Source organism: Sminthopsis crassicaudata, chromosome 1 (assembly GCF_048593235.1).
Source record: "Sminthopsis crassicaudata isolate SCR6 chromosome 1, ASM4859323v1, whole genome shotgun sequence".
NCBI classification, from domain to species: Eukaryota; Metazoa; Chordata; class Mammalia; order Dasyuromorphia; family Dasyuridae; genus Sminthopsis; species Sminthopsis crassicaudata.
The window spans coordinates 291020759-291030636 of NC_133617.1; positions in this window are offsets into that span (position 1 = coordinate 291020759).

Below are 9878 nucleotides of genomic sequence, written 5' to 3' on the forward strand. Positions count from 1 at the left end.
ATATATATCATATTTGTAAGTTTTTCTATGTTAATAAAATACATAAGCCATTTAATTTTCCCCATATTTTTGTCCATTTCCAATTCTGTGTTTGTCATTAGGTTTGTCAAGAAATAATGGGGACTGAATGTAAATAAACATATGCTATGTTTACCTTTTTTCATTTTCTTCTGTTTTTTTTTCTCTCATGGTTTTTCTCTTTTGTTCTGATTTTTCTCTGTCAACAAAATTCATAAGGAAATGTATTTTTAAAGAATGTACATGTATAACCAGAAAAAAAACCAATAAAAAAGAAATGAAAACTTTTTTATAATCTACAGTAGAAATTCTTAACCTTTTTTGTGCTATGAACCACCTAACTCTTGTCAACTTGATGAAGCCTATAGACTCCTCGGAATAACATTTTTAAAATATATAAAATAAAGTACATAAAATAAAAAGGAAATCAATTATATATATTAGGATATATTATCAGAATTAAAACAAACAAACAAAAATTGTATTCATGCAACTCTGAGATATCACTACACACCTGTCAGATTGGCTAGAATGACAGGAAAAGGTAATGCAAAATGTTGGAGGGGATGTGGGAAAACAGGGACACTGATATATTGTTGGTCTAATTGTGAATACCACCAACCAATTTGAAACTATGCTCAAAAAATTATCCAACTGTGCATACCCTTTGACCCAGAAGTGTTAATGCTAGGCTTATATCCCAAAGAGATCTTAAAAAAGGGAAAGGGACCTGTATGTGCAAGAATGTTTCTGGCAGCCCTCTTTGTAGTAATCAGAAACTGGAAACTGAGTGGATGCCCATCAATTGGAGAATGGCTGAATAAATTGTGGTATATGAATACTATGGAATATTATTGTTCTGTAACAAATGACCAGCAGGATGATTTCAGAAAGGCCTGGAGAGACTTACATGAACTGATGCTGAGTGAAATGAGCAGGACCAGGAGATCATTATATACTTCAACAGCAAGACTATATGATGATCAATTCTGATGGACATGGCCCTCTCCAACAATGAGATGAACCAAATCAGTTCCAAATGATGTAATGTAGTAATGAACTGAACTAGCCACACCCAGTGAAAGAACTCTGGGAGATGACTATGAACCACTATATAGAATTCCCAATCCCTCTATTTTTGTCCATCTGCATTTTTTATTTCCTTCACAAGCTATTTGTACATTATCTCCAAGTCCTATTTTTGTACAGCAAAACAAACTGTTTGGACATGTATACATATATTGTATTTAATTTATACTCTAACATATTTAACATGTATTGGTCAACCTGCCATCTGGGGTGGGGGGGAGGGGAAGGAGGGGGAAAATTGGAACAAGGGGTTTGGCAATTGTCAATGTAAAATTACCCTTAGCAAATAAAAAGTATTAATTTTTTTAAAAAAATTACATTCATGGACTTTCAGTTTGACACATTCTTTGTTGTGTCCTACTTTCTAGAGTCCCCAAGTTGGAGTGACAAAACATACAGTTGCTTTCTAGAGCCTCCACACCATGGTGATTAAAATATCCTGCTTTCTAGAGCCCCCAAGTTAGAGTGACAAAATGTACCATATTTTCTAGATTCCCCCACACTAGAATGATTAAAATACTGAATCCTGCTTTCTAGAGCCCCCAAGTTGGGGTGATTAAAATATCCTTTCCTAGTAGAGAAGTGATGAGGCGGGACTCCCGAGGATGGTGGAAAAATGGAGTCCATTTATTACAAGATCTTTTCCCTTTTATACCCTTTAAGTAACAAAAACACTGGGAATGCGCTAAGTATATACTGCGCACATGGGACCACATAAACAACTTGCTATTGTATACAGTTTGCCACTTGGTATCATGCTTCCACCTGGTATCACTCTGCTTCAATCACAACACAAGTTGTCACAGCCTCCTGACTTCTCAGGAAGGCTAAAAGCCCTTAGAGGAGATGGGGAGCTGAACCAGACATTGTCAGCAGGTTCCCTCTGAGCTGGAGGGTCTTATACCTCACCCAGAGTTTCCCCACTGTTTGTGATCCTCTATAATTCTTAGTGTAGTCTAGAAAGTAAACTGGTACTATATCCCCAAAGTATTCATATCCTTACTACACTGTGATCCAATAGCACCACTCACCACTAGGTCTATACTCCAAAGAGTTCAAAGAAAGAGGAAAAACAACCCACATACAAAAATTACCTATCACAGGTTTTTTTGTGTGTTTTTATTAATTTGTTTTGCAATAGCACAGAAATGGAAATACAGATCAATTAGGTAATAGCTGGACAAGTTACTGCATATGAATATGACAATAAAACTATATATAAGAAATGATGAAGGGGAACCTGGGAAGACATATAAACTGATGCAAAGTGAAGTGAACAGAACCAGGAGGATGTTTTATAAATATATAAAACAATTTGGTGAAGACAAAACAACTTGGATAGACATATAGGATGATGACCAACCACAGTTCCAGAGGACTTATATGCTACTCGTTTCCAGATTCAGAGTACAGTTGGACTTAGGGAGGTGATGCACTCAGAGTGCAAATAGAAAAATATATTTTTAACGTGGCTAATGCAGGAATTTGTTTTTCCTAATTATATATGCTGATAACTGGGTTGTTTTTTCTTTCTTTCTTTCTCAATGGAGGGGAACAACAGAGAGGAAATAGGAAAAAAGATCTTCACTGACAGAAAAATTAAAATTTAATTAAAATATAGAGCATACATGTAATTAAAAAAAAATAGAAGACCCAATTTAGAGATTTGTCAAATCTTATTACTGTCCTTTTTTTCTTTCTTCCCTTCAACTTCCCTTTTCCTAAGTAGTTGACATAAAAGATAGAATGCTAAACATATACTCAGAAAGACTTGAATTTGAATCTTGCTTCAGTAAGTGAACTAGCATTTATTAAATAACCACTATTTTCCCAAACACTGTTCTAAGTGCTAGGGATACAAAGAAAATATAAAAATAATTCAATTCCTGTTCTTGTAGTCCAAAAGGATAGGTAACAAAATATACAAAAATGGTATATATTGGGATGTAATCTCAGAGGGAAGGCATGACGAGTAGGGGCAACTAGAAAAGGTTTCTTTCATAGTGTAGGAGGCTTACTAGCTTTGTGATTCTGGGCAAATCATTTATCTTCTCCTGGCTTCTGTCCTTTCAAATATAAATTGAAGATAATAATAGCACCTACCTTCCAAGTTTGTTTTGAGGATCATTTAGATTATCTATGTTAAGTGCTTTAGGATAGAGTTAGGTACTAGACTTGTGATTTCATTGATATAAAAAACTCCTAGGTGAGGAAATTCCCTCTGCCAATGCAGTCAGACCCTTCTTTGCCACTTATTGTTTCAGAAGATTGCTTAGAATACTGTGAAAGTAAGTGACTGCCTAGGATTACATAGTTAATGTTCCTTTTTCTGAAATTTGGCAGGGAAAAGAGAGAAGCTTCTAAGTCTAAGGAGCATTATATCTGATTGGAGAAGAGGAAGAGAATAATAATCATATTCCTAAAGCCTCTGTTACTTATGTGTTTTTTTTCTCTTCTTAAATAAACCCAATAATTGAATAGGTAACTGAATTTTTAGCTTTTTAAAAGTTTTAATGTTTATGGAAGATGTGTTTCTGATTTCTCTTGGGAAGTCTTGAGGAAATAGATCAGCAAGGAATAGTAGGAAATGTGTGCATAATCTTTATTGGCAATTCTTTCAAAGTGAAATGAAGGATGCTTCTGTAGAATCCATCAGCACTCCCACTATGTCAGTAAAGTTTTGATCGCAACACACATAATCCTCTATGTCTTGGATCCGATTGTAATAAAAGGTAGCCCATCAAATCTTTGTCTGTTGTGTTTAATGATGGTAGCAGGTAGAGATCTAGGAGGCTTTCATCCCTTAAGAGAAATGGAAGAATGTTGAACACTATATTTACAGGTATTTGGAAAAATTAAATACTATTGAAGAAAAAAATTTAAGAAAATTACAAATTTCAGTCAGAGGTTAGTGAAAACAAAAATGTAACATTTTCCCATCTAAGAGAGAGAGAAATGGGAGACATATCCCTCTTCAGCATAGCTTGAGTTACATGGGAAGAAATAGATGCTGATCCCATATATAAGAGGCTTTCAATAAAGAGAAGTAATTTATGTATCATACTCACTTGACTTAACTGAAATAAGTCCTTGGAACAAATGTGAAAAACTAGAGTGCACCATTATAGTATAAGTGATATGCTTCTCTATTCACTAGATGAAGGTGCAATGTTCTCTTTTATCAACACATCCTCCACTCCATAGGACATTATCTATTCCATGTAGAGTTTACTCCATTGCACATAGCTACTTGAATAAATCCCCCTCACATCATACCTCCTTAAGGCTATTCAATTATGAAATATTGCCATGCTTTTTTCTCCATCCATTTCTGGGAGGAGATGGAACCTCCCTATGAACAATAAGAATGGAAGTAACAAAGTGTTTTCATTGAAGTTACTATTATTATTATATTTTACATACTTCTTAGTGCTTGCTAAGTTATTTTTCATTTTGAATTATTAGCATGAGTTAAAATAGGGTTTTTGAAGAGTCAAAGAATTTTTAAAACCTGAAATTTCCTTCTATTTTAATGTATATTGCAAAGTGAAAACACTGAGATTGGAGAAATGTACTGCTGTTTCATTGTTAGTTACACAGAGTAATAAAAATGCGTGTTTGACTGCCAACTTAATGACAAAGCAATAAAATATTTTTCCCAGTCACATGCCTTCAGCACTTCTGTATTAAATCATCATGATGCTTTCAGTGTTTCTACTATTTCCCAAAGGTAGCATCACTCAAAATAATATGGCATAAGCCCAGTTCTCTATTAAACCTTGAAAGTAAAAGAGAGAAAAGCTATCTCTTAACCTTTTCAAGCATTCTCTCCTAGAGCCCAGGATAAATCTAGGGGAGAATCTCTCCCTTAAGAAATGGGCAAATCTAGGGGAGGGGATGAGGTAAAGGAGGGAAAAATTTGGAACAAAAGGTTTTGCAAGAGCCAGTGTTGAAAAAGTTACCCATGCATATGTTTTGTAAATAAAAAGATATAATAATAAAATAAATAAATAAATAAAGAGAAATGGGCAAAATGTAACATATATTGGATTACTTGCCATCTAGGAGAGGAGGTGGGAAGAAAGGGGGAAAATTGGAACACAAGGTTTTGCAAGGGTCATTAGTGAAAAGTTATCCTTGCATATGTTTTGAAAATAAAAAGCTTCCAAAAAAAGAAAAGAAAAGAAAAAGCTTCAATAAAATAAGAATATAATTTATAAAGAAAAAAAAGAAATGGACAAAAAAGTAATAGAATAAAAAACAATAACAACAACTAATAAACTGCTGCTTTCTACATTTCCTACTTGGCTGCACTGCTGTGGATTTCTGTCATGCCCCAATGCAGGTTATCTTCTTTTCCTCCTTTCCTCCACTCCTGCCAGCTTTTCAGCTTCCTTTTATTTTGTTTTATTTTTTAAATTTCAATAGTGCTTTATTTTTCCAAATACATTTATAGTTTTCAATATTCATTTTTGTAAGATTTTGAGTTCCAAATTTTTTCACCCTCCCTCCCTTCTTTCCCCCTTCCCCATGACAGCAATCAATCTGATATAAATTAAACATATACAATCACTTACAACATATTTCTATATTAATCATGTTGTGAAAGAAAAATCAGAACAAAGTGGAAAAGCCATGAGGAAAAAAAATCAAAGAAACACAAAAAGATGAAAATAGTATGCTTCAATCCACCTTCAGCCTCCATAGCCTACTCTCTTGGATACAGATGGCATTTTCTATCCTAAGTCTATTAAAATTGTCTTGGTTTATTGCATTGCTAAGAGCCAAGTCCATCACAATTGGTCATCACATTATCTTGCTGATACTGCATCCAAAGTTCTCCTGATTCTGCTTTGATGAGGTGCCAGAATTGAGGGTAAGAGATTCCCTCTAGTCGATTTTGCAGACTCCTTGTGAAAGAATTCGTAAACCCAAAGTCTGTGGCAAAAGGGGATTTAGTTACACTAAGAAGACAGCTTTCTAGGAAGACTTTTCCTTAGTGGGCAATGTCTTGTTTAGGATTAGCAAAGATGCATTTATACTGAGAAGAAAATATCTTCATCAGTGGGCAAAATCCTGTTAGGATTTAGCAAAGATTCAGAGTTCAAAGTCATCTTTTAGTAGCCCTCTGAGGCTTTATTGGAGTTTGCCTGGGCTCCCCCCACCCCAATATGGGAGCAGTTCAAGAGACTTATCTCCAATTCAATAGAGGGTGGTGATTATGTTCCCGGCCAAGATCTCCAATTAAATGAAATTACCTATCTTGAATGGATGTAGCTCCTCCCAGAGTTTGAGACTCAGTAACTCCCCCCCCCAAAAGGGGGGTGCAGTTTCAGGGCCTCCCTCAAAGGTTAAAAGGGATACAACTTACATAAGCTTCACTCAGCATCAGTTCATGTAAGTCTTTCCAGGCTTTTCTGAAATCAGCTTGTTTTTCATTTCTTACAGACAATAACATTCCATTATATTTATATACCATAACTTATTCAACCATTTCCCAACAGATGGCATCTACTCAATTTCCAATTCCTTGCCTCCACAAAAAGTCAACTTCCTTTTATGCATTGTCTTTCCTCACTAAATTGTAAACTTCTCGAGGATTTCTGTATATCCCCAGTGCTTAGCATGGTAAGTAGCATAGTATTTGTATCCAATGGCAATCCTAGGGCCAGGGAGGTAAGGGGGAAAAAGAGAGAGACAGACAGACAGAGACAAAGAGACAGAAAGACTGACCAAAAGAGACAGAGAGGAAGAAAAAAGAGAAAAAAAGGAAATTTACATGAAAACTATTATATATTTAAAAGAAATAGCAAATTGTACATAATAGATTTTCACTTTCATTTACAATTATCTTTTTTATTATATTACAGAAATGCTTGTTTTATTCCATATATAAAAAATAATAATTGTCTACTGATTGATTGCTTTCTCATCTGCTCCCTATCCTCCCTTTATTTAATTCCTTTTTCTTCCCTAGGAAAATGCCTATACAAAGAAGGCTATGAAACATTTTGGCATACATCTTTTCCCCTCCTATCTCCCTCCAAGCCTTAGAAGATCAATAAAACTTCAGAAACCAGAAGCCTTAGAATTCTTTAAACTCTGTTTTTTTAGTCATAGAGTTTAAAAGTTGGCCAGAATATACACATAAAACATTTTTATCCCCATTAACCCTTCCTTTCAAAACTTCAGTCTGATATGCTGTGAATAAAGTAAACATTTCTTTTCACTAATCTCCATGTTGGAGCTTAGAGCTTTAGTGATCTAATGGGCCATGGTGAGGATGTGTAACTCTTCATTCCAACCAAAATTAGCCCCATTGTTCAAGGAAATTTGAATTGGACCCAACACAACAAATAAGTCTTAGAGGTGATGAGATTTTACATGGACAGAGGAAGTGTTTATATGCATTAAGTCATGGATCCACCAAAGTATCAATTTCTTACATATGATTATAACGTAAACAAATGGAAAATGCTATTGTGAGCATGGTTTATTATTACCTTATTATTGTTATCTCTTTAATCAGTAAAATACTATTGAGTCAAGTAAAATTTCACTTAGGCAGTAGCTAATATTAATTACTGCACAGGATTTATGGGAGGAGAAGGGAATTGGTGCTGGAACTCTGTCTTCCCAGAAATCAGCCGGAGTCAGGATCATTAAACGTCTTTATTCTTGATCTTTTACGGTCAAGGTCAGGGGATTAGGTCTAGCAATCTCTCACACACCTTCCTCCCTCAAACACCCGGAGAGACTGAGTGTGAGGGTCTCAGTTTCCTCTTCCTCCTCCTACTCCTCCCACACACATCACTTTCCCCTCTTTGTCCCACCAATCAAGTCAGCACAGAACAGCCTGGGGAGGGTCAACTTTCAAACAAGTTAATAGGGAACTGTCCAATTGGCAATTAGTCTCACATGCTCCATTACCCAAATGCATTTGCTCAGTTCTAGCCCTTTACAAATTGGAAGGATGGTTATTGTTTCAAAATGAAACAACATTAATTTACACTAACTTGCTGCTGATGGAGCCATTGGTCCAATGATATGAAATACAATTTGGAATTATGCAATAAAAGTCATTAAACTGTTCATGCCCTTTAACCATATCATCTTATTACTATAAATATGATTTAAGGTTCTTAAGGAATGATAAAATAAATAACATAATAATAAAATATTCATAGAAGTATTTTTTCTGGTAGGGAAAAACCCCCACAAAGAAGCTGTCCATCAGTTGAGAAACAGCTAAATAAAATGTGGTATATTAATGTAAAAGAATATTATTATATTGTTAGAAGCTGCAAACATTAGAAATTCAGAAAAAATATGAGAAATCTTAATAATAATGGTAGCCAACATTTACCTAGTACTTCCTTTGTGCCAGAAAGGCACATAATTACTTTATAATTTTTATCTAATCTGATCCTCACAATAAACCTACAATGAGGTGCTGTTATTATCCCCATTTTACAAATAAGATAATCAATACAAACAGAGGTTAAGTGACTGCCCAATGTCACACAGCAAATAAGTGTGTGAGACCAAATTTGAATGCAGGTCTTCCTAACTCCTTGCCCAGTGTTCTTACCTACTACATTACCTAGTTGCCCTGTCTTATTTTAGAGATACAAAGTTTAGAAACTGAAGCAAAGAAACACTATATGCAGTTACTACAGTAATACAAAGGATAGCAATACTAAAAAGTAATCAATCAATAAGAATGTATTATTAAATGCCTATTATATGACAGAGCCTCTGCTAAGCATACAACTATGAATTAAACTAATAATTAACAATCTGCATCCCAGAGAACTAGAGTGCTAGGGGATAAGACTATGTAATGTGATGAACATGAGGTCTCCCAATTGATTGGTTTTGCTTAAAAAACTTAAAAAACAAAAAACAAAATAAAGAACTGTTCAGTTTAAGGAAAGAAGTTTAGGAGAAATGAGTCTTCAACAGCCAATAGAGGCTGTTCCCTTGGGATTCTTTCCACCTTCTCCTCTCTGCTGGACTCAAGCAAGACTCACAAAGAACTAATGGAGTACCTCCCTTCTCTTACTTAGCCACTATGGCTTACCAGTAACATCCTAGGATCTGGCTATGGATTTCGTCTTGGAAGAGTAGCAACACTTCTCTATCAGGAATTAATGCTTGACAACTGCAGGAAGCTCCTCTTCCTAGGGCTTACAGTTTTCAGTTAGATCAATGAGCTAGAAGGAGAGGAGCACCTTGGCTGCCAGAGGGAGACCTCCCAACACAACCCAATACAAGCTACACTCCATAGGACTTATTCTATAATGCCATAGAAATCTCTTCACCGGGAGGCTTGAGAAAATACCATTGAGTTTGGCAATTAGGTCACTTTAAAGAATATTTTGGTGGAATGTAAAGTCAGAAAATGAAATAAGAAAGTAACAAGAGATGAAATAGACTCACTTATTGTAAAATAACTTATTTAAGGAGTTTTGCCACAAAGAGCAGGTGAAATATAGAACAATAGAAAAAATGAAAGAATAAGATGAGAGTTTTTGAGGATGAGGGAGAGATGTACCTATGTACACAATAAGGGAGGTGCCAGCAGACAGGGAGAGATTGAAGATGTGATAGAATGGGGATAACATAGAGGATGATCTATTGGAGGAGATGGGATGGAATGGAATTGCTTGACAAGGCAGAGAGAGTTGCTTTGATAAGAAATAGGAGGAGATAATGGCAGAAGTCAGTTCCTGAATCTATGTGTTCATACAAGCCAATTCCATGGTAAA